Source organism: Trichechus manatus, unplaced genomic scaffold, assembly GCF_000243295.1.
Source record: "Trichechus manatus latirostris isolate Lorelei unplaced genomic scaffold, TriManLat1.0 scaffold00027, whole genome shotgun sequence".
Classification (NCBI taxonomy): domain Eukaryota; kingdom Metazoa; phylum Chordata; class Mammalia; order Sirenia; family Trichechidae; genus Trichechus; species Trichechus manatus.
The window spans coordinates 22,304,694-22,330,564 of NW_004443963.1; positions in this window are offsets into that span (position 1 = coordinate 22,304,694).

Sequence of the window (25,871 nt, forward strand, 5' to 3'; positions counted from 1 at the left end):
TAGGCAGAGGATCCAGGAGGATATCCAAGTGGGATATACTTCAAAGATGATGAGGAGACAGATGAAGTTTTGCCTTCTGGTTAAGGACCAAGTGTGAGTTTGGCAGGCCTAGGTCTAGGAGAGGTCTGGGCAATTGTAAACAGTCATTCTATACTCTGAGGACAACCCCTTCCTTTTCCATTACCCACCTCCATCCCTCCCCAAACTCTGGGCCAGATGGGGTCTTATGCCTCACTATGATTTCTAGGCCCAACCTGACCTGTGCTCCGGCAGCATCTCCCAACACCAAGCTCAGGTCAAACCAGCTTCACTCCATACCCTTGGGGTCCTGTCTGGGGCTGAAGCTGCCTTTGAAGTTGATGGAGAGAAGATTGGTGAGCTGTGTGCTGAGCCTAAATCTTCCAGCCATCAATGAGGTGGGGAGGATTTCCACTCTGAGCCCTTTTTCGGAGGCTGAGGTGTTGACACCTTGGTTGTTGAAACTTGGGCTTTTCATCCTTGAATGTTGTGTGAGGCTGACTGAATGACCAGGCATTTCTGGACTGCAGGGCTGCAGCATTGCTCAGCTCCAGGGGACACCATTCACTGCATTCCTGGAGCACAACTCTAGGTGGTGCCATGCACATAGAATTCAATGTGCATGATGCCCCCCCGGAGTTGTGCAACTGTGGCTGCCATAATGCCCTTTTTGGGACACAGTTCTGTCCACCACCCCAAGCTGGTCAGCCTGAGAACCAGAGATATAACTTAAACGGTGCCTTGTCTGGAGACAGAGAGATAGACAAAATGGTCTCCGAAGTTAAGGCTTCATGAGATGTGGGCACCAGGAAACAGGAGCTGTATCTGGTCTTCCAGAACAAGGGCATGGAGTAATGTGTGGTCTTAGACTAGGTAACAGGGAAAAGAAATGAAAAAGTCAATCAGAGAAGGAAAACTATCTTAAATCCCCACACTGAAAGAGATAACCCTTATGTGAGCACCTGGGGCCTGTCACTTAGTAAATATGCAGTTAATATAAGGTGAATCAGAAACCAAGTCTCCATTCCAGTCTCTAGGTTTAAGGTTCTTGGAAACAGAAAAGCCTAGCCACCCTGGTTACACTCGTGCATGGGAATCTGTGGAAATCAGAAACGGGATCCTGACCCAAAAGGGGGTCAGGAATTTGTTTCCTTCCCTTTTTCTCCTTTTAGGGAAAGCTTAGTTCATTGTTAAGGATGAAAAATAACAACCAGATGAATGAAAAAAGGATCATCAGGGATGATAAATAATACACTCCAGATGTGGCTATAGAGAACTGCATCGAACGAGAGCACTGTTGCTTCCAAGTAGTCACCTTGGGGGAGATCCCCTTATTCCAACAAGGCTGCAATGACACAAATAATTTTTTTGGAATTGTTTTCAGGGTGTGTGACTCAGTATTTTGAATGTCCTTATAGGTGACAAATATTTACCCTTTACTTTCTTGAAATCAGCCAAAAAGAAGTCATAGTTAATAATGGCTGTCTTGAATATTTTGTAAACTGGCTTTGAAGTTAATTTTTAAAGGAGATTTACAGAAATGTTTTAATCAACAGTAGTATATATAGAGTCTGTCCTCCTAAGGGGACTATTTTGAAGGACACCCTTGGTTGTTCTGCCATGTTTAAAGAAGCTAATCATATATACCTCATATTGTATTCTAGATAATAAAATAATGTAACATGATGTTGAAGTTGCTATGTTAACCACCACCTTCTCATCTTGCATTTATGAATTAATGTCTCTGATGATGTATAATGCATTTGCTTTTGCCAAGGATGGAAAGGAATGGAGGTGCAGAGGCTGTATCTACACAGGCAGACCCAAGTGAAGAATTGGCACAGTTATCCAGGGAGGAAGTTTGGGTCCCCATCTACACTTGATTCTGTACTCCTCTCTGGACTAGCTCTGTGTTCATTCTTCTGAAGGATTTAGTCAATGGGCAGAGTGTTCATGGCCCGTTTTTAGGGGGAAGATTCATTTCTTAGGATGGTTCTCTGTCATTCATCTACAAAAATTAGCACTCATTAAGGTCTAAGGGAGAGAATCTGTTGGTTCTTGAATTATGTAAAAATGTATTTTTCACAAAAGGGAAGGGAGTGAGGTAAAAATGAACCTACACAGCAAATCTGCATATAACAAATACTAGTTAACCTAAATGAGAAACTTTCCAGTGAAGAAGTTTCCAGAAACTTTCCTTTCCTGAGGAAGGACCAGGAAGAAATGGATGAGCATCAGGTCAGAGAGATTAAGCCTCAGGCATACTTGTCTGCTTTGAGCGGTGGCTTCTCTGTCCCTTCTGGAGAGACTCTTATCTGTCTGGGTTTGAGTCAGGTGTGTGTGTGTGGTGGAATGGGTGTGATTGCCTGTGCTGGGGACAGAGGGCTGGATGCAATGACCTCCAGGAGGCCTAGCCAGGCGGAACACTCAGCACTCCTTTGCTGATAGACCAAGCTACAAATCAGGAATTTATTAGGAGCTGAGACTCATTTTCCCACCCTTTATAGCCCTGACGACTCAGAGCCAAACTCTGGCAAGGGGCTTCCTCATGGTTTTAATTAGACAATTAATTTTTTATTGGGTTGTTTGATTTCCAGAGTCGATTCCACTCTCCTTCTAGTCCCCCACCTGCCTCCCAGCTGTGAACAAGCCAAGGGAAGACACGAGGATCCAAAGTAAGCACAGAGAAAAAAAGCTGTCTGCCTTTGAGCTGATTTAGGAGTCAGGGACAGGGTAGGAATCTCTCTGCCACCCCTAGCTTGTCTAGAACAGAGACACTATCCAGAGCTCGGACCTGAGCTTGCCGAGCCTGCACAAAGGCATTCTTAGCTACTCCTCCCCAAGCTTCTCTCAAGCCGTTGGGCTAATTAGTAACACAGGGTGGAAGTGGGGGCAGGGAATAGTGCCCCGAAATACATTAGCGGCATTTCTGTGGTTACTCCTGGCCGTGCTTGGAAGCTGTTTACCCTCTACCCAGGGATTAGGAAACTGTTTGAGTTAGAAGGGCAGAGAGAGGCCATGGCTTGGTTCTGTCCCCCACCTGCTTTCAGGAGCTGGGGTGGGGGCACTGAGCCGCAGGAAAAAAAGAAGTGAGAGAAGAAACCTGTCTCCAATCTGTCTCCCCTTATTGATCTCTGGGCCTTACAGCCACTTGGCCTGCTTTTGAATCTTGATCCTCTCCACCACCACCCTCCCTTCCCCCCTCCACTATCCTTGTTGTCAAATATGAAACTGGTTTTCCCCTAAAACACAACAAAATATTTAAATATATATCAAACTGGCTTGGACAGGTGTGGAGGAAAGAAAGCGGAGGGATGCAGTGTTTTAGCAGTGGGGATAGCCCTGGATGCAGAGGGGCCCCATACATGTTCTCTTGCAGTGTGTGGGGGCAAGTCCCTCTCCCAAGATTCTTGACCATCCTGAAATTCTACCCAGAAAGGAAGAGGAGAAAGCTAGACTCTAGGAAGAACATACTCACTTTTGAGGTTGGTGAGGGGACCTGAAAGAGGTAGTTCCTTCTTTAGAGTTTCATGATCTGGCAAGTCCAATACTTTATTGAAAACAACCTTACTCAGAAGCCTTAAGATGGAACTGCTGGGAGTGAGAGGACTGTTTCCTCAGGTGTCCTGTTGGTGGGGACATTGTCACTTGTTGTTCCAGTACCAGGGCTCCTCCTGGAAGTATGTGCATGCACAGGCATGCACGCATGCACCCACAAAAGCACACACACCAGGGGCACCAGCCCACGCATGTAGGCACGCACAGCACCAGGCATAACCCCTCAGTATGCCAAAACTTTGGTTGTCAACAGAAGGATCAGTGCACCCACACGGACGCACACACTGAGGTAGCTACTTAGAATTAAACTGATAAGCATCTGCAGACACAGAAGAAGGTTCTGAGGGGCCTGTGGGGACAGGGCTCGGGGGCCCTCACAGGTAGTGCGATCCCCCCAAAAGAATAAACCAGGACACCATCCAATGAGAGGGGCAAAACGCGACCCTTTGGGCTCCCCCCGCCCTCGCCATTTCTCCTCTAATGTGAAAGCCACAGGGCATTGATGACTGTGTAGACCTAGCCAGCACCACCCCCCACTGGGAGAGCATTAACTTCCCTTGGGATCCAGGACTGGAAGAAATAGTAGCGCATATTTATACTGGACTGTGAGGGACACAAAGATAAAAGGGCTCCCCTGAAGCTCAGTGTGCAAACCTCTGGATCTAGGGTATATTCTGTAAATGGATCTTCTCCTTCTGGGAAAGCTCACGTTGAACAATCCCTCTGCTAGGGCTTGAGATGGATCCACGCTGGGAGTGAGGGGGCAGCCCATCAGTTCTGCCCCACTGGTGGGGGCACATCCTTGCCAGCCTGTTTACTTCCTTCCAGCTGTGCAGAGCAGTATTTAGAAATTCACAGAAGAAAGGACAGAAAGGGTGCGGGAGGGGAGGTGAAAGGCAGAGCAAGCCATTGACATTTATGTTTCCATGTGGCCCCCAAGAAGGACAGAAGTGAATCCAAACCTTCCAGGCCTTGGAGAGCTGGTTTAGAGGTGGTGCAGTATGGGCGGCAGAATCCTGAGCTCTGCACCTCTGGGACAGTGAGAACAAAGGGGCCAAGAGTAGACAAATCTTCATCTGAGATGTCGAGTGTGTGTGTGAGGGGATCATCTAGGGAATTGGTTCATCAGGGGAGAGGCAAGGGCAGGAAAGAGACTGAAAATGGTGAAAGTAAAGGAACAGGAGAAAGAAGAAAGAAAAATGAAGGCACTGAAATAGAGAGCGCTAACAGAGAGCCACACAAAGAGAGGCTGAGGAACACAGCGTGGGCTTGGGGAGCGGGTGGTGGGCAGGGGGAGGAGGGTGATAGAGAGCCTCAGGAGGGTTAGCAGCCAGAACAATTGGCTAGGTTTCTGCCAGAAAAGGTGGGCAGGAAGCAGTAAGGGGAAAGGGCTGCAGAGAAGACCCTGCTCTCGAGGCCGAAGAGCAGGAAAGTGATTGGGTCTGCTTCTCCCAGCTCCCAAGCTAACTGCATTTTTTCCCTTGCCCTTCTCCCTAAGCCCAGGGCTGAGACTGACAGGACCGCAGCTTCTCTGGGTCCTGGGTGGATTTGAATCATTAAGTCATCTGGATTCTTATGATTTACCATTTTTAATGACACACAGCACCCAAGCCAGCCAGTTGGCAAAACTCTGGCTGCTAGTTATAATTTGTCAAGCTGCCAGCAGATTCATGTTTTATGCTAATGGAGAGAGACTCATTGACTGGGGGAGGCAGTGACCGGGTCAGTTCTTTCCTCAGGCACCCCAGAGGTCAAGAGGTCGGGGGAGAAAGGCCGAGGCCAGCATGGATTTTCTGTAAGGGTCACTGTAATTTTATAATAATTCAGCGGGTACACACACTTTCACATACACAGAGGATCATGTATGCAGATATGATCAGATGTGCACATACACACGTGCACATACGCATACAAATGTCCTTGCGCAGGCTTCTGGCACACAGCACACACAAGCCTGGCACAGGCACACTTGTCCACCCTCCCTGAGCTCATTTGCACATGCACATCCTTGCTGTCACCTTCAGGCATGTGATTACACCAAAGCAAACCCACAGACCCGCTCAGCAACTAGAGAAACAGATCACCCACCCCAGACCCAGCAATACACATCACAAAGATGGGGAAAGACCTTCCGAGGGCCCCTCCACTGACCATCCCAAACCCTTTATTTTAGGGCTTCCATATCTGTTGAAAGGAGCCCTGGTGGTACAAAGGTTAAGCAGTCGGCTGCTAACTGAAAGGTTGGTGGTTTAAACCCACCCAGCAGCTCCTCGGGAGAAAAAGACCTGGTGATCTCCTCCCGTAAAGATGATAGCCTATAAAACCCTATGGGGCAGTTCTACTCTGTCACATTGGGTCGCTATGAATCAGAATCGACACCACAGAACACAACAACAGCAACATGTCTGCTGATCCCAACCCACCTCTCTTGCTCTCATTCTAATATTTTTTTCTAGTAGGGAAACAAATAAGCCCTTGGAGTTCTACTTTTCAACCAGTCGGGGCTGGGAAGCTGGAGCCTGGGAACCTGGAGCCGGGAAGACAAGCTCTGAGACTCAGCACATGGTAGACTGCTGTCAAAATCAGCTGAATCCAAACAAAACTTTCTTTCCACTGGTTTATTTATTGATGTATTTGTCCACAACACATTGAAGCCTCACACTGGAAAGAATCTCTTTTGATGATCATGGTAGACTGAAGCAGATACAATGCTGTATACATAGTGTGCTTTCGGGTAGATTCCGACTCATACAGACCTTATATGACAGAGTTGAATTGCCCCACAGGGTTTCCTAGACTGTAATCTTTATGGGAACAGATCACCAGGTCTTTTCCCGGGGGGGGGGGGGAACGGGGGATGGCTGGTAGGTTCAAACCTCTGACCTTTCCGTTAGCAGCTGAATGCTTAACCATTATGCCACCATGGTGCCTTATATACATAGTACATAACTAAAAAAACATTAATGGAATGAATAGAAGAAGCTACCAACTTCTAGATGGAGCAAATGGCCCGTTTTCCCTTCTATCCCCACACCTTCTAAAAACAAAGCAAAACAAAAAACCTTGAAATCATCACTGGATTGAGAGGCCAGAAAATAAGAGTAGGTCTGGGTGAAGGCCTCCGGAAATTTCTGTTCCTTGGTGTGGGAAATCTGACCTTTGATGTGAGTGATAAGAGATGCTAATTTTATATCAGTTGAAGAAATCTAGTCTCAATTTGCCTTCAGTATGGATCGATGTGCAAGGCAGGACGGAGGCAGGAGCATTTGCCCTTCCTTCTGCCCAGAAGAGAATTTGAGTTTGCTTTGAGGAGCTTATGAGCAGGACTGGAAGCTACAGTTCATTACCATCAGCAGCTTTCAGGTTGGTGGGGGCATGAGGAAGGATTTGGGGCATGGGGAGAAACATTTCATTTCCCTCTTCTCCACCATCCCCAAATGGGGGGAAATACAACAGCAAACTGAACATAGCATCAGAGCTGGAAGCAGAGACAAGAGCCCAAAGGCAGAAGCTGCTTCCAGCATCAGACTCCAGGATGCAGCCACTGCTGCCAACTCTGCCCACTAAGATTTTGAATCCGGCAAAGTGCGTTGGATTCCATCTATCCCTTTGGGGCTAGGCTGGGGCAAGGAGGCTGCTCTGGGCAGACAGTCCACATGCCCACCATTCAAAGTGTGCCTCTCTTCTTTGCTGAGCAGATGTGAATGGCAGTGGGTCTGGCTAATCAGGGATGTTCCTTGGAGAGATGGCCAAGAGTCAGAATTGACCTGCCTCTCAATCCCAGGGAAAGAGGCCCCCTAAATGCATGGGAACTAGGGAAATATGCTTTGCTTATTTAAGAATTTCAGTCTCTGGCCTGGCATTACTGCTCTTACCTCCCGGCACCAGGATGAGCTCCCTTAGGCCCTTACTCAACCCGGGAGAGCAACGGCCTTGGCGGCACCAGCAATTCCACGCCTGGGGCAAACTGACTGTGGCAGACGAGTGGGGCAGGAAAAGATTCCTGGGTTGAGCCAAGGAGATGCGAAGGCAATAACATGATTGTTAAGAAAACAAATGGATTCATCTAGCACCTGATTAGTAAAGCTTACTTCCCATTTTGCCCCTCCTCTTCCAATGCCAATATTTGCATCCAAGGGTCGCCATGATTCGGAATGGACTTGACAAGAACTAGTTTTAAGGAACCCTTTAGGGCAGGGTACATGTTAGCAAAGCCTGGGATACAAAGATTTATAAGAGCCTCATCTTAGATGAAAAGGCAGAGAGAGAGAGAGAGAAAAAGAAAGAAAACAGAAAGGAAGGAAGAGAGGGAGAAAGGCAGAGAAGGGGGAAGACAGAAAGAAAGATAAATAAAGGAAAGAGCTAGAGAAAAGTGGAGGCAAAGCTTAAAGTTCAATGTTAGGAAGTGCTGGTCAGTGGCCTCCCTGAGCAGGAATTGCAAGGTTTGCCCCTTTCCAGTTGGTGGACGGTGGTTTGGGGGTCCCCTAGCCCATCCTCAAGGCTTGCACTGCACTTGGAAGACCTGGCTGATCCCAGTGACCTGTTCCAAATGCCACCTTTAGGAGACAAAGGAGTTATCTAATTGGCTTTTAAAACCCCTCTGAATGAAACTGGGCAACCACAGCCAGAGCACATAAACAACAAAAGTGCAGCCCCAGAAGGCTGCATCAGTCCCCTCTATGGGTTGAATCTAAAGCCACTTTGCCAGTAAATTTCTTTATGAATTCAGTGAAATATACTGCACACCTAAGATCCACTTACTTGCCCTAGTAGGGAATGTCGTCATTCTCTTTCAAGGGTGAGATTCCTCCTCTGGCTCCTCCAGGGTTTGCAAACCTCATGCCAAGTTCTTCACAGACTACTCCAACCCCTTGTAGCATGGAGGAACACTTGACCTGGCAGGTAGTTTTCTGTGGCAGAGATGGAGATAAGTATGGTAACGGAGGATGATTTTTCTTCTCACCACTGGAAGAAAATGAAGATGCCCTCGTCAAAGCAGGCCAGACCTCATCTTCACTCCTCCATTACCTGCACAAATACAGACAGGCTAGCAAAAGCTACAGAAAAATCCTCCAGTGCAAAGGGCTCATTTGACAGATGATCAAACTGAGGCCCAAGGTCATAGAGCCACAGCACAGCAGAAGAGCAGAGATGAGTTCCCAGATAGCCTCTGCCAGTGTAGTCAGAGTGGAGGCTGCTGGTGGGGGATGGTGGAGCACCGGGCAGAGGTCTGAGACCAGCCCGTCCCTCTCTCGCATGGCCTCTTCTGCTCTAGTTTTGGAGCCAGGTCTTGACCTGTGGTGTTGCGTAGCCGCAAGGCCGTGGCCAGCTCCGTGCACTGGGCTCCGGGCGGGTATGGCTGCAGGAGGAACTGCTTCTCCTGCTGTCAGGCTGCTTTGTGGAGAAGCTGGTCCGCAGGCTGCCGGCCTCCGCCTCCATATCTCCTGTCGCGCCGGCCGCAGTCGCCTGGGCTGGGCACTGTGGTGTTGAGTCATGGCCGCAGTGCTGCCAAGGTTGAGGTGGGGAGGGTCGTCCAGGTACCTGCAAGACCCCCAGTGGGCCCCATCAGGCCTCTCCACTCACCCTCCACCTCACCTCTCCGTTTGCTTCTCTGGAATAGGAATCCTCTGTTTACCTGTTTTCGTCCTTCCTTCCTTCCTCTCTTTATTTCTATCTTTTTTCCTTTCATCTTCTTACTATTTGTATTTTTCCCTTCCTCTTTTCTGCTCTTTTCTTCTCTCCTTTCCCTCTGACGTTTCTTTCACTTATTTCCATTTTTTCTTTCATTTTTACCTCCCTTTCTTTCCCTTCCCTTCTCTTTTCTGTTTGAGCTCCTTTCCTTCTGTCTTTCACTTTCTCTATTTTCTTTCTTTTCTCTTTCCTTCCTTTCTGCTTTTTCCTCTCATTAAGAAACAGACAAACAAACCTAATCTGGCTTCCTAGCTCGATCTTTTATCAATATCCTTTTATGTTCCTCCCTCTTTCACCCTCCTTCTAGGAGTCCCTTTCTCTGTCCCAGCATTAGGGCTTTCCCAGCATCTTTTCCTCTCTCCCCAGTCTTTTCCCTTTTTTGCTTTGAAGTTTTCTAGCCTTTTGTGCTGTTTTCCACGACCTTCTTTCTGGCTTCCTTTGTTTCTAAATCCTCTCTCTGTAATAGGCATATGGCATAAGGCTGCCCTCCCTGCCAGTTGGGTTTCTGTCCTGCGTCCGCCCAGCCATCCTCCATGCTATCCTTTCTCAACTCCCTCAACTTGGGGCTCCATCCCAAGAGCCAAAGATTGAGACTGTTTTCCCCTAGTTGAGATGCCAAGGCTGGGTTCACAGCTCCCGACTACTGGCTTAGGGGAGCCTTGTCAAACTATTGTCACTCCATCACTCCTAAGAAGAAAGAGCAAGAGAAGAAAGGAAAGAAAGAGACAACACCGCAGAACTGTGGCATGGAAGGGTGTTGGGGAAGCTGGGCGAAAAGGACCTGGTTCATCAAACGGGGGTGAGGGCAACGCCCAGAAGCAGGCACTGTCTCCCAGAACCCGGGAGCCCACAAAAGGAAGCCCCAGCAGACTCCCATGTTAGTTTTGGGATTGGGGAGAGATGAGGCCTTCTATCCAACTCTCAGGGCTGAAGAGGTGTACAGGGCCCCGGCATGGGAGGAAAGAGAAGGGCTGAGATTTGTTTTAAGCATCAGTCGACTTCACACCTGCCCCCGAAAGGTCCCTTGAAAAGGTCCTGCTTTCTGGAGACCAGCCAAGGTCGCCGACCGGGCCCTCCTAAAGCTTCCAGCTAGGCCGGCCCAATTCCGGGACTCCGGGAGGAGCCGGTGCTGTGGCCGCCGCTGGGTCGCCGGCAGAAAACCTCAGAAGTGGCGAATACAAAGGCCCACGCGGCCTGGCCACTCCTGGCGGATCGGAGCCAGGCGGCGTGTGGAGGTACGGGCGGGTGGGGGCCAGAGGTACTACGCGATCCACCTGGGAATTTCTCTCCTGGGATCCACAGCCCCCTGGTCCTCTCCAGGAAGCGGTCCCAATGCGCCGTCTGCCGCCTGCCCTGCTCCTCCAGCCCCGCTTTCCCGGGAGGGGCCCGACCCGGAAGCCTCAGGCGCAACGGGACCCTCTGCCCCCAGCATTCGCTCCGGCCCAGGCTCCCTGCCGTCCAGGGACACCGAGGGGCTGCAGAGTGCTCTAGCCTTGCCCGCGCACCTGCAGCGGCCCCCGCTCTCGCCTGTTCCCCCAGCCCACCCGCGGCCGACCTGTCCCCTGCCCTTACTCCGTCCTCCGGCCCCCAACTTCAGCCGCGCCCTCTGAACCCACCCCGCCCTTTACTCCCCTTTCAGAGGCTCCCCATCTCTTCCTCCTGAGACATCATCTCTCTATGGAGGGTGGGGTACGTGCTCGTTTCCTCTCTCTTGTTTAGGAGTTGGAGAAAGTGGGAAGGATGTGCTTGAAGGGGGAGGGTCTCTGAGTCAAACTGGATTAAAAAATAAAATAAAATAAAGAAGATATTTGGGAGTTGTTCTCTCTCGTGATCACTCCTAACTTAAAATCAGCGGCAGGTCTCGGGCGGCAGGGGCCGAGGCCCCAGGCGGTCCCGGGCTGAGGCTCTGGGCCCATCCTCCTGGCCCCATCCCCGCAGAGTCGGTAACTACCACTTTCCGCTGGTACTTCTCCCCCGAGACCCCTTGGGGGATCTCCAAGCGCCTCTAAGGGCTGGCTGGGGTAAGCAGGCTTGGGACCCGCGTGGTGTTTATCAATTATCAGCCCCGAGTGGGAAGCAAGCAAATGCACCCTCCTTTTAGAATAGGAAGCAGAGGTCCTTCCCTCCTAGTTTAACCTCAACTCTGCTCTCCTCTCTATCTCCCTTCAAAAAACTTCTCCGAAGTTCCCGCAAGTTGCGTTTGGGTAAAGAAGTAATCTCCTTTAGAGTCTCTGGGTCTCTCGGCCCCCAGTTTCTCCCCTCCTCCCCACTCAGAAGTCACCCTCTCCCACCCCTCCCCTTTCCCCAGCCGCCGCTAGTCCTCAAACTCAGGGGAGGAAAGCTGCTCTGCTTCCATGCCTCTGACAGCCGCTCAACCCCAGCCCGATTTCTTCTCAGAATGGGCGCATCAGTGTGTGCCTGCAGGGGAAAGGGGTAGGTAAAGACTCCGGAGAGAGAGACAGAGACCAGGAGAGACAGAGACCAGGAGACACGGATTGTTCCCAGGCTAAAGCGCACCGCACCTGGGCCCACCTCACCTGCTCCGGACGGGCTTCTCTTGGTTTTCATCCACTCAAAAGTTTATCCTTTTCTCAAACTATTCCAGGAGAGGTGCAAGCTCGGCCCTGGGGGGCGCCCCTGAGGGCGCAGGCGCCAGATTCAGAGTGAGCTACTGGGAAATAGGGTTCGGGTGCCCCGTCCCCAAAGTGGAGGCCGAAGCAGTGCTCTGGGGAGGGGGGCATTCCAGCGCCTGGGATAGAAGGTCGGGCTCGTAGCCCAGGGACGTCCCGGGGCAGAGTAGACGCTATAGAGGGAGTGGCTAGCGGGGCCCAGCAGGCCTGGGGAACTAGGAGACAGCCCTGGGTCCTTGGCAACGTCTCTCGCTTCCTTCAGTTTCTGCTCTCCCGGGTGTGTCCCAGCCACAACATTCCCTCAACGCCTTCTGGGGCGGCGCTCAGGCCCCCAGTATGGCTTAGAGGGAGGGTGAAGGGGCGAAGAGACCCCCCCCAGACCCTCCTCAGCCCCCGCGCCACCGCTGCCCCCCTTCCTTGCCCAGAGCGGAGGGACAGACAGAGAATTGCAACTAGAAATTCGATCGATTGGTACGCAGGACCACGTGGTCCAGGGCTGGCCAATGACTAGGCTGCCCGGGATGAGCTAATAATGGAAGCAATTTGTAACTTTCAGTAGCTCTCTAGGCCTGGGTACGCGAGGAAGGGAGGAGGCTGGAGGTGGGGAGAGGGGCACCCCCAGTCCTCCCGCCTTCCTCATTTGTCCAGTGGCACCCGGATTCCCGATATCGCCTTTTCCCCAACATGGAGACGCTCGCGGAGTCCCTTGTCCACTCCCGTCCAGCTGCCGCCCTCCAGAGCGAGGTAAGGTAAGCAGGTCTTCCACCCCTAAAACCGCCCCCCACATCCGGCACCTGCAAACAGGGCCCCCCTTCCTTGTCCCATTAGACTATTTAAATCCGATTTTGTTTTTCTCTTAATTGAAAAAAAAAATCAGTCGTTTCATATTCTTTTTATAATCTGTTTCAGATTTAAGGAAAGATTAATTTTAGGTTAATATACTTTTCTTGGGGGGCGTGAGTGGTACTTTTCTTTTCTCTCTTTTTTAAAATAAATTGTATACTCCCCTGTCCTGGGGAGAAGCGTTCTACTTAGGGAGAGTTTACTTTTCTTTGGTGATAAGTCACACCTCATGTTTTTGCAAGTTTTACTTCTTTAGTGAGTTAAGTTCACCCCTTTCTCCATTCCTTCTCTAATTTCGATATTTTAAAATAATTAGCAGATTTCAAGTTTATCATGTGTTTTTCTCCTCCCTCACTAGTCTTTCAGCTATCACTGAATTTCCACAAGTTCTTTCTCTTTATGTGGACCAAGGCTTTAGTTTTGTGTCAGTTTTTCTTCTTGTTTTGTAAATGAATTTATTGTTTGGGAAACTCTGTGGGGATGTGAGCAAGATCTTTTTTGAATAATTCCTATCCCTCCTCTTTGGAGGAACAATTTACTTGAAATGTTTTGTGCATTTTCCTCATTTTTGTCTATTATGTCTCAATTTTGATGTATTTTACCTCCTTTTAAAACTTGACCTCTTCTTTAAATTTAATATTTTTATGTCAAACCATTTAAAAAGTTTTTATTTCATAAAATTCACCATTTTGTACATTTCCTTACCCTTCCCCAACTCCCTTTGCACTCCATCTCAGAACCCCTCAATTTCCCCCTTCAAATTTGACTCACCCTTCCCCCTCCCTCTAGCCTCAGAGAGAAAAGCTAGAGGGATGCTTGGAAAGAGGAAAATATCCTACCTGGGTTAGAGCCTACACTGGGATTCTAGCTCTGAGCACTCCTAGTCCAAACTCTGAAGTCGGTAAAATCAGGGAGAGCAGAATATCTATTCAACTTTTTAATCCGGGACTAAGATCTTTCCACTTGACCTATTCTGGACAACTCTTTGGTTAAGTACAAAGCTGAATTTTTAATTCTCATCTTTCCTCAAAGTTCTAAGAAAAGTGCAAATAGATTTTTTTTTTTCTCCCCTAAGTATAATTTGTTAGCTGGGAGTCAGCCTGTTAGGTGTCTTATCTCCTGGGGGAAGATTCCCAGAAGAGACACACACTGTTTATCCCTCCTTTTACTTTAGATTAAGGTGGAGGTGGCAGGGATTGGGGGACCCCATTTTGATCCCGGCCGGGCTCTGGCTTTGAATGGACACCAAAGAAAGGTAGAGAGTTCGTCTAGGGACTTATTTGATTGCTTCTGGTTAGTGAAGTTTGGCTTAAGACAGTTTGGGGTAAATCCCAGCTCTGAGAAATTTCTCTTTTTAGCATTACTGCGAAGGAAACCATTGATGTGCAATGGTTTCAGCCTACTAAGAGTCATCACAGCCACAGAAATAAAATATAAGGCAATATCACTGTGAATAAGAGCCATCCATGTTTCCCGAAAATCCCCCTCTAGTGACTTTGTCTGTTCTTCAGAGGGGAACTGAACCCAGCTAGGCAGAAGTCAAACTACCCCTCCTCCCCTCTCGGGTTCTCCGGTCCCGTCATCACATTGACATTCCGAGCACATTCAGCCCACCCCCCGTCCCTGCTTCTCCCTCGTATGAATCTAAATTACTATTAATAAGGGGCCGCTCCAAGTTAATTGGCATTAAAAGAATTCATTTCAATTTGTTAATATTAAATGAATGCGCTGCACTTTAGCTCCCTTCTTCGCTCTGGATTCCCAGATGAGTGATGGGAAGACGGGGTGGAGGAGTAGAATGAGGATTTTATTTCTGGCTCTCCAGCTCCGCCGCTCAGGTGCCTCCCCTGGAGTTGTGCCATCCAGGCCCAGTGGGGGCCTGATTGGGGAACACTCTGGTGGTCTTTTTTGATGAAATTCATCTGATTCAGCAGGAGCTGTGGGAGATGGCAGAGAGGAGCAGAGGGAGAGGGGGACATAAATGTTTGGAGGACATTGGGGGGAGGAAAGGGACTTGGGGAGATGTGAGGAGGGAAAGGGAGTAGTCAGAGAACAGGATTATGGGTTGTGGGGGTAAAGCAAATTTATGAAGAAAGGTGCTAGTGGCTCAAAACCCACCTAGAGAAGGAGGGGCTGGGGGGCAGTGGGGCAAGCAGTTAGGGGTTCCGAAGCTATCTAGCTGTGTGACTTTAGGTAAGTTATGTAACTTTTCTTAGTTTCTTGACCTGTAAAACAGGAATAGTAATAATACTATCTATCTCAGGGGGTTGTTTGGGGATTAAATGAAATACATGTAATATGCATTCCACAGTCCATGACACATTAAAATTGCTAGTAAATGTTAGCTTTTCTTATAGCATAGTGGTTAAGACTATGGTTTCTGGCACCAGACTGCCTGGTTTTGAATCTGAGCTCTGCCTTATACTAGCGGTATGACCTTGGGTAAGTTACTTAACCTCTCTGTGCTTCAGTTTCCTCATCTGTAAGATGGAGTTAATAGTACTTACCTCATAGGTTGTTATGAGGATTAAATGAGTTAATGTGTGTGAGCACCTAGAATAATGCCAGTCCCATATTAAGCACAATATAAACATTACTCATAATTGGTGTTGTTGCTCTTCTGATTAGGAAGGTTGAACTGGGGCATGGATGAACTACCTCTTAGAAGAGCCCAAAAGAGCTCTCTTACCTCCTTCTCTGAAGAATCTGGTCTAACAACAGAAGCTGCATGAGGTGAGGGCAGGGAGAGTGAGACCGCCTGATCCTGGGAGTTGGGACACTCAAGTTGTTCCTCGGTCTGTGGTCTGGCTCTTGGGCCAGTGGTCCCCTTCCAGTGCTCACAGACTTCAAGGAGAAGTCACTTCTTTTTCCCTTGGGAACGACTAGTGATGGGGGAATTACTTTCTTGGTCTAATATCTCCCTTTGGTAGGGAGTTAGTCCTCATGGACAAGTGTTGAGAAGGGGTGGACATCGGGGCGGGGTGGGGGGGCATGTTCCTGCCCAAGGTGTAGGGTGGTTGGGTAGAGCAAAGGAGACTGATGTTTACTAAACACCCTGTAACTATTTGTCAGCCCCCGCATACCTGACCTCACCCTAGAGGTGAGGGAAAACAGGTCAAGAGAGACTAAGTGACTTGCCCAAATCATAAAGTTAGAAAGTGGCAAAGTTGGAATCTGAACTCTGATATGCCCGAAGACAAATCTTAACCCCTTTCTGTTGGCTGTACACTTTCTGAAAAGGGAGAAGGGACTTTCTGAAAGGGGAGTTTGGTATATACGTACCAGGATCACGGGGTAGCTAGAAGGTGGGGGGGTGGGGAAGAGGCCAAGTGGGAATTTTTCAGTTAGGAAAGACTTCCTGGAGGAGGAAAGTATAGATCAGGATTCAGATAGGAAGGAAATGAGGATAGAAAGTGGAGAGAAAGAAGAGAGTCCCGTGTTTGCCAAGGAAGGAGAGGAAGAAAGGACCCATATAAAGGCTGGATGAGGGCAGGGGATATGAATCAGATTTGTCTTGGATTTGCCTTGTTTCCACCAAGTAAAATTAGTTAACGTTTATTGAGGGCTTACTACATGCTAGGCACATGTATTAACTTATTTAATGCCCACAACAACCCTGAAAAATGGCTTTCTTAGTTTTATTTCCAAAAGAGTCATTTGAGGCTCAGAGAGCTTAATCCCTACTTAAGGTCACACAATTGGTAGGTAGCTGGGTTTGCCTGACACCAGAACCCATGCTTAGCTTAGCATCCCTGGCCTGGTCTTGTCTTCCATTCCTATTTCAGGTCACCTTGTACCACCACATTTGTAGCCATACCTAGTGACTGGGAGAAAGGGGATAGAGAGTGGGGTAAAATCAATAGAGGGAGTGGCAGGTTGGTGATGGGGACAGAAACTCTCCTCATGTCCACATAAGGAAGATGGATAGAAAGGTATTCTCTCTGAAGGGAGGCTTCCAAGTCATTTTGTTGGGACTGCTGATCTTTGGAAGAATGGCAGGCATTTAACTGGGGATCACACATTGTTTTCTGAGTTGTAGACTCTTTTTTCCCTCCTCTGGGAGGGGAAGAGAAAGAGGGCAACTCAAGCATGGGGTTTTTGGGCCCAGGATTAAGACTGCTAGCTGTCCACTAAAATCCATTCTTCTTTTGTTGCGTGAGGGTAGAGTTATCACTGGGCACAGAGCCACCCAGCTGGAGACTTCATTTCCCAGATGTCTTTGCTGTCTGCCAGGTATGGCCAGAGGGGAATAGGAGCTGAGTGATGTGATCAGAGCTGTAGGACATTGAGTAAGGTCTCCTTTTTGTTCTTTTTCATGAACTGGAACCAGATGTGCCTGAGACTGAGCTTTGACCATGCAATTGTGGAGAAATCTCTAAGATGGCAGAGTGACAATATGAAAGGAACCCAAGCCCCTGACTGACCAGGTGGATCAGGCATGCCTGCCATCTGGGACTGCTCCTTTCCAGACTACTACGTGAAAAATAAACTTCTGTTTTCTACATGCTACTGTGTTTTGGAGGCTTTTTTGTTACAGCAGTTTTTCCATTTTTCCATCATCCTTACTAGTATACCTTCTCACATCAGATTTGTCAGTTCAAACTTTCCAACATGGTTACATCAGAGTATAAACCAGTTGCTGAAGAATTGACTCTGACTCATGGTGACCTCATGTGGGTCAGAGTAGAACTGTGCTACACGGGGTTTTCAATGGCTGATTTTTTGGAAGTAGATCGCCACGCTTTCTTCTGAGGTGCCTGTGGGTGGACTTGAACCTCCAACCTTTAGGTTAGCAGCCAAGTGTGTTAACCATTTTCACTACCCAGGGACTCCATCTGATCATAGAATAATTATAATAATAACATTTATTGAGTGCCAGAGAAGATGCTAAGGACTCTAAGCACGTTATTATGATTCTCATGACAGTCCTCTGAGATCAGTGTTGTTATTATTTTAATTTATAAAGGAGAGCTGGAGACTGAGCACAGAGAAAATAAGTAATGTGCCAGTGGACACACAGTAAGTGGTAGAGCTGGGATTTGAACCCACGGAATGTGCTGAGCTTCCATTCTTCACCATGGGGCAAATCCCTTCCTAAGGACAGAGCTGGAAGGGACCTTGGAGGTCATCCTGTACTTGGCTGAGTCCCTTCACAGTTACCACAGGGGCCTGGGCATTTGGGGCTCACATCCTCACCCACACTTTAATTCAAGAAGCTCAGCAGGGCACCCGTGCTATATGTTGGGCTGCTACATAAGATATTATTAGAAGAAAGGACCCCACAGCTAAAATCAGTTTGAAAACCCCTGATAAGTTTAATCCTCTTATCTTAGAGATGAGGCCATTAAGGCTCAGAGAGAGGAAGTGACTTGCTTAAGGTCACATGATTTGTTTTTCTGTCAGTTTTTTATAGATCCAAGACATGTTCTCTTGCCATCACATCAGGCTGCTTCCACAAGCCAAGAAGTACAAAAATAACCAGCTCCAAGCAGAGGGACACATGTCTCCTCTATTAATGCTTTGTGACAGCCAAGCCACGTTTCTCTAACTTCCCCTCTGTCCTTTCCATCTATGTTGGATCTCAGCTTGGGAGACCTGCCTCCCTTGGGCCTGGGGAAAGAGTGGGCTGCACATTTTCTCCACCCCTCTCATCATCCAGATGGTCAAAAATGCAGAGAAAAAGGAAAGCTGGAGCCAGAGCCAGCAAAGGAATGTCTCTGACTCCCTCAAGTCTTTCCACATTTATATCTGAAATCTAAAGTCCCTCTTCTCTCCAGGCCTCTTCCTAGTAGCCCACCAGGGAGGAGAAGGGGGAAAACTGACATAAATTTCCCTTATTTATACAAGAAGACAGAATGTTTCTTGTGCCAGAAAAAACACAGAGAGGGAGCTGTCAGGGGAGAAGGGACCCAGCCCCAAATCTTCTGGGGTCAATTTATCTTCTCAAACCATGGCTTGGGAGGTACCATAATGTTGCTTGTATGAGATGTAGGTTTTGGCTTGGGGGGCAGCCAGGACAGACAGGCCTGGCCTTTGTTTCTGATCGTGGCTTCCTGCTCCAGCTCAACTGCCCCTCTTCCGCTTTATTCTCGTGTCTCTAGGAGCCTGGACCATATAGAATGAGGCTTGTGGGCAGGACTGGGTGTGTCTTATGTATGGAAGCGCCCAACACCCATGCAAGCAAGGTCTTAGGATATGTCCTCTTTTGTGTTTATTACATACATTAAGCTGGAATTTCCTCCCTCAATTACAGTTACTGAGGCGGGATATTCTCTTCTTTATCAATTCTCTTTATCATTGTTACTTTTGTCACTTTTCGTTTTGTTCAGATTTAAGGACTCAGACCTTTCTCCTGGGGTTTCAGAGAAGCCAGAGTTGATGAGTAGATGTCTTCCCACTGAGGAAGAGATTCCCTGAGGCTGGTCTTGAGTGATCCTCCAATATCTCACAGCTGAGGGAAGGCCGGTGGAGGCTCCAGGGTCAAGGGAAAGTGATGTTCTTGGAGGTGTAACTGGGCCCAAACCCAGGCCTCCTGCCCCACCTCCTTACCTGGCCTATTTCAATCTTGCAGATATGCTTTGAGCTCAGTCCATTCACTCGCCTAGCAAGTGTTTACTGAGCATCCGGCGAACCCAGCTGACACTGTTCCTGCCCTTGTGAACCTTGCAGCTCTAATGGTGAGAGTAAGACAAATACAAGTGAACAAAATAATGGCAAGTTGTACAAGCTCTGTAAACACTTAGTGAATGAATGAATAAGTGAATGAATGAGTACTTGCTATGTGCTCTGGAAAGAAAATGTGAACAAATCACAGCTATAAGTCACTTTCTGTTACTACCACATTTTTGAGTCTGGAAGTGAGCACCTCACCAGCCCTAGGAGGGGATGGTGTGCAGATCACCCAAAATACTGGACCTTGTAATAATAGCCACCATTTATCGGACGAACCAATATACCAAAGGATTTATGTATCTCGTTTATTTGCCCTCTCTGAATTAGGCATAATTATCTCCCTTTTAAAGATGAAAAAACTGAGGCTCAGAGAGGTTAAGTAACTACTCCAACTCACACAGGTAGCAATAAGTGGCAGAACATTTGTACTTGACTCTTGGATGTGTATTTGTTTTTATGTCTTTTGTTCTGGGAATGTCCAGCCTTTCACGATAAATACTGACATCTCTTTCTGAGGCCCCGACACAGAAGGAGCTGGCCACCCTACCCTCCTGCTCCTCTGCCTCAAAGACAAAGCCGATTGAGGAAGAGGCACCAGCCCGCTGTCTCACAGCTTGCTGTCCTGTGGCTATACCTGCCTTGTGGTAGGAAGGGAAGGGCCAGTTTTACTTTCCAAGACCATTTCCTTCCAGCCCTTGCTAAGCTGCCCATTATGTGTGGGAGGGACCATGAAAGGCCTGGATGTTGTCAACAAGACACTTGAACAAGCCAAAGAGCAAGTGATGTTGACAAGAAGGGGACCTCAACAAGCCAGATAATCAAAAGTTGATGATTGACAGCCTTTTAGCATCCCCTCCACTCGCTGCTAAATGAGGCCTCTTACATGATCTTGATGACAAATAACAAACTGTAACGCGTTATGATTTTTGCGTACATTGGCTCACTTCTCACAGCAAACCTAAGAGGCATCTAAGGCTGGGCTTATTACAGAAAAAGAGTTTGTGGGACTAGAATCCAAGTGTCTTGCTCAATTTTATGTAACAAAACCTACGTAGGGCTTACTATGAACCATGTACTCTACTACATATTTCTTGACTATTAACTCATCTACTCTTTTCCACAACCAAACGATGTAACTATTAGTATTATCCACATTTGTTAGGCGAGGAGACTGAGGCATAGCAATCAAGCATGTTGCCCAAGGTCATACAGCCAGCAAGTAGTAGAGCAGGGATTATGAACCCAGCCACCTGGACCTGGGGTCTGTGTGCGTAACCACTAAAGCAGGTGGGCTTGGCATAGTGACTACACTTGGGAACCCTAGTTGGTTTTCCTGGTGATCCCCTTCCCCTTCCCCCTGCCTCCCTCAGTCTTTATGGCCCATTGGAAAAAGCCAGCCAGAGCTGTGGCTCCCAGGGTGACGATCCTTCAGCTGCCTCCTTGGCACTGTGACTCTCTCCTCCCATCTCTTGCCAAGGGCTCCAGCTGGGAATGCCAAAGACAGTTTGCAATGGATCAAGATATCTCCGGAGAAAGAGCTCACAGGGAGGCTGCTGTGAAAAATGAAGTAACTTGCTGTTCCCCCATCAAGAGGAGCCAAATGAAGTCACTGTACATTTGAGCGGGTGCTATCAAAGCACAGCCTTCCGGCCAGTTTGGAGACATACATAGGCTCGTGTGGCCAGGGACTGAATGGCTGCATGGAAAATCTGAGGTAGTGGATGACTGAAATAAAAACTTCTATGGGAGTGTTGTGTGTCATTCATTGAATAGTGTTCCTTGATGTGGCCCGGGGTTTGTGTGCACATGAGCTTTGAAGGGCTTGTTCATTCATTGACTTGTTTATCCATTCACTTATTTATTCAATAAATTCTGATTATGCACCTCAGAGGCCCTGTGCTAGGTGTTGAGGGAGAACAAGACAAAATCTTTGCCCCGTAGGGGCTCATAGTTTAGAGAGGAAAGGCGGGAGCAGGGCTCACGTGCTTTATATCAAATGCTGAGGAAGGAGAGTCATTTAGCACGGCCACTGACACCCCCACCCCCAGTGTAGTCCTTCTGTTTTCCTCCCCATGCTGGGAGTGAGCAGCCCCATGCGTGGGTGCATTCCTACATCCCTCAAGCTCCTCTTTGCCTGGATCCTACCTTCCTGTGAGCTGGGTCGTTTGTGTCAAAGAAGGAGTCTCAGATCTCCTTCCTTGGCAATCATTGGTTGGTTGCAGGCAGGACAGAGGTGGCAATAAAACAGCAAAGGTAAAGCTTCAGTGATGGAGCAGGGAGACACAGGGGTGAGGTGGGATGGGGATTATTTACCATTTGCCTTCCAGACCTATTCTCAATGCTGCTCCATGCCTGGGAGGCCAATCTGTCCAGACTGTATCACCCAGGTTCCCCACCCTTTTGCTTCTAGTGGGGTTTGGCCAAGGGAGATCCTGGCAGAAAGGGAGAAAGAGGAATCAGGGTGTTTGTTTTCCCCTGCCTCCCTTCATGTCTGGCTAAGGTCCTGGCAGGGATCGTGGTTTCTCTGTGGCCGCAGCTTAGCCGGCTGTCCCCTTTCCTATGACCCCAGCTGTCACAAGGCTCTGGTAGCACCATTTCCATCTGTTGCCCTCTTGGAGCTGCCTAGCGCCTCACTAGTCCTTACTGGTTCCCTTAATCCTGTCTGCAAGGTCCCTGGGTGGCACGGTTTGCACTTAACTACTAACCTAAAGGTTGGCATTTCGAACCCATTGAGCACTGCCATGGAAGAAAGACCTGCCGATCCGCTTGCATAAAGATTACAGCCAAGAAAACTCTATGAAGAAGTTCTACTCTGTAACACACGGGGTCGCCATGAATCAGAATCGACTTGATGGCAACGGGTATTTTTGGTTTTGGTAATCCTGTCTACATCTTTTTAAGTTGTCATGTCATCAAACTCTTCTCAGTGAAGCCCTTTTGAGTGTTGTTTCCTGTAGGAGCCCTGACTGGCCCACTTGGGTGCAGAGGTGGGGGGATGGGGCTCTGAGTTAGTGCATTACCCCTCTTCTCCAGGGGATTCCCAGAGGAAGAGAGAGGATTTAGAAGAATGCATGAAGGACAACTCTCTACTGAGGGTTTCCATTAAGGGATAAGGAATCACTGCCTCTAGCTCCCTTGAAAACAGAATAATGAAGAGGCAGTGTGGGAAGACTTGTGGTTGGGCCAAAGGGAAAGAAACGGACAAGTATGAGGACCTGCTCTGTGCTTGTGACTTCGACAAGCTTTCTCTTTAAACCTTCCTAGTCCCTTCATCCCTCCAGGTACACTTACCCTGATTTTATAGGTGAGAAGATTGTGGTTCAGAGAGGCAAAAGGGGAGCAGAACAGGAGCTTCACGCTGTCTCAGTTTCCTACTCTTGTAATCTTGTAAGAAAAGCCTCACCCCTGTGATCAAGGGATTGGGAGGGTGATGGACATGTCTTGGCTTAACTGGCAGCATAGCACTGGAAAACTGGAGTCAGGCTGCATGGATTTGAATCCTGGATCCACCCCTTACTAGCTGTGGGCATGTTACTTGACCACTCTGTGCCTTTGTTTTCCCTTTGTAAAAATGGGGATGATGATAACAATAATAGGGTTGTGGAAAGGGTTAAGTGAGTTCGTGGTTATGAAGTGCTAAGGAACAGTGGCTGGCACACAAAACCCACTGCTACTGAGTCAATCCAATTCATAACGAGCCCATAGGGTTTCCAAGGCTGTAAATCTCTACGGAAGCAGACTGCCACATCTTTCTCCTACAGAGCCACTAGTGGCTTCCAGTCGCCAAGTAAGGTTAGCAGTCGATTGCTTTAACCACTGCGCCACCAGGGCTCCTTAGTAAGCACTATATATGTATTTAAAAAAATGGAGCCTATATACCACAATGGAGTTCCTGGGTGGTGCAAATGGTGAACGTGTTCGGCTGCTAACTGGAAGGCTGGAGGTATGAGTCCACCCAGAAGCCGCTCAGAAGAAAGGCCTGGTGACCTACTTCAAAAAATCAGCCATTGAAAACCCTATGGAACACAGTTCTATTCTGACACACATAGAATTGCCATGAGTAGGAATCGGCTTGATGGCAACTTGTTTTTTTAAAACATATCACAATAAAAAGAAAATAGAGCCTCATGCACTTTCTACCTCCCCCCACCCTTTGCCCTCTTATCTCCCACCTCTCCTGCTTCTTTCCAAGCCCTGAAAAACGGTGAATGACCGGGGAGCCCCTTGACAAGTATGTTGATCTCCCAGCCCTTTGTGAACATGATTTGCCCTACCCTGCCCCCAGGCATCAGTTTGGAGAGGGCAACAAGGACCAGAGACTGCTAGCTGGGTCACCAACAGTAGAGCCCTATGCTCAGTGGGGTTAGCCTCTCTGCTTGCAAAATGGCCTTCTACCTCTAGCCTCCTCAACTTCCCGGAGCTGCAGGAGGCCTGAGAGCTCTTGGTAACAGCACATTAAGGCCCTGTTTGTGGGAACTTTAATTTAAATACAAATTAGAGGCGGCAAATGACCCTGGCAGCCAAATAAGCCATCCCGGGAGAGCAAGGAATAAGCCAAGAGAATCAGCAGAGATAAGGCCTGAGTTTAAACTACTGTAGATATCCAGAAACCTGGAACACGTGAAGGTTGGGAGTTTTGAATGAAGAATCCCAGAAACCCCACATCCCCAGAGGACTGGGAAAGTCACTCTTACTGCCCAGCTGCTCTGTTCTGGGCTCCACGTGAGCCCCTCTTCTCCCCTCAGTCTCTATATTTCCTATCTTTTTGCCAAACTCCAACCTGATTCCTGACTCCATCCCCCACTCCCCTACTGTTTTGGATAACTTGATTCCTTTACTTTGACTCTCATCCTTTTCTGTGATCTACCACTGAGAAAGTTCTACTTGTTATCTAACCTCCATCTACTCTACTACAGTTGTAGCCTGATATACCCTGCTTGTTGGTAGCTCAGCGGGTTTCTATTCAGGGGGCAAATGTGTGTTGTAGTGAAAATAACCTGAATGCTAAAAGACCTGGGTTTACTTCTCTGGGTCTCAGTTTCCTCATCTGTGAGAGAGAGGATCTCTAAGCCCTTGTGAGCTCTGTGAGGACAAGAGCATCCCAGGAAGTCTCTACCATCCCATAACCCAGGCATTTTCCACTGTTCTAGAAACATGCTTGGCTGTTTTGGGGGGAACGACAGGCAAGCCCATCGATTCCTTTGTGGGAAGGGTCTCCAGGCTTTGCTCCTACCCCTCCACACATAGCCCAAGCCCAGGCCCAGGAGACAGGCTGCTTTTCCAGTTCTGCCCGAGCCTGCTGAGCTGAGCTCTGTGGGGCTGTGGCTGCCGAGATGTTGTCACTGTCCTCCGGAGTGGGAGAGACATATGTTCCCTCTGTCACAGCACCTGTGAGAGTGGCTGAGGGATGGTAACCCCCAAGAGGACAGAGTTCCACCCTCTCTGACTTAAAGTGAAGACAGAGGGGGCATGCCATCACAGCCTCAAAGCCCCCATGGGATGGGAAGCTGCTGTCCTTCATAGTGTGTAAACTAACACACCTTGGCCTCAGCAAAAGGGAAGAGGGTCAAACCACAGGCGGGATTTTCAGGCTGGGTGCTAGAGCAGACTGTGGCACCGAGAGGCCATCCAAAAAGAAAATCCATGACTCTTGCTCTTAAAGGATGTCTGTGAGTCCTGGGCCACCGGCAAGGGTGGGGGTGATGATTCTGTGACTCAGGAGTCAGAAGGTCCCTGTGACTGGAATATAAGGATCTTGGCATTTTCCCTGGCCCATGGTTCTTAGACAGAGGTGGGCAGTTGCCATGAGGGCCCAGGGCCCAGCTGCGTCCCTATCATGCCTGCTTTCCCCCTCCCGTGTGTCTGGCTGCCCCTGGAGCCCCAGGCCTGCCCGCCATCTGGGCAGCTCAGAGGACAGCCCACTGCCAAGGGGGTGCCAGCATTGATTTATAGCCTGCAATGTTGGCAGGCTTGGGCTGTGTGCTGGGAACCTCCTTTGCTCAGGGAAGAGGCACTCCTCTTAAAGGAGCAGCGTAGCCGGACGCAGGAATGTCCAGGATGGGAACTGAGGTGTTGAGGGGGCTGGTAAGGAAGGCCGCCCACTCATTAGGACTCTGGGTGACTGTCATTTCCTGGGAAGCTTCCTGACCACACATCACACTCCTCATAAAATACTTCTCCTGCAGCCCAACTGTAACAAATTAGTTTAATATCAGTCTCTTCTGATAGACTATAAACTCCATGAGGGCAGGAATCAGAGATGTTGTGTTCATCACTGTATATTCAGCATCCAGCACAGTGCCTGGCATATAACAGGCTCAATAAGAATTTAAGCATAGGAAAAAAATAAATAACTGAAGGTCGTTACCCATGAGATTCAGGTAAGACCATGTGCCTTCTGACTGCCTGGCTTGGTTTTCAAAACCCCTTAGTACCTGTCTCTTTCCCCAGGACCTGTCC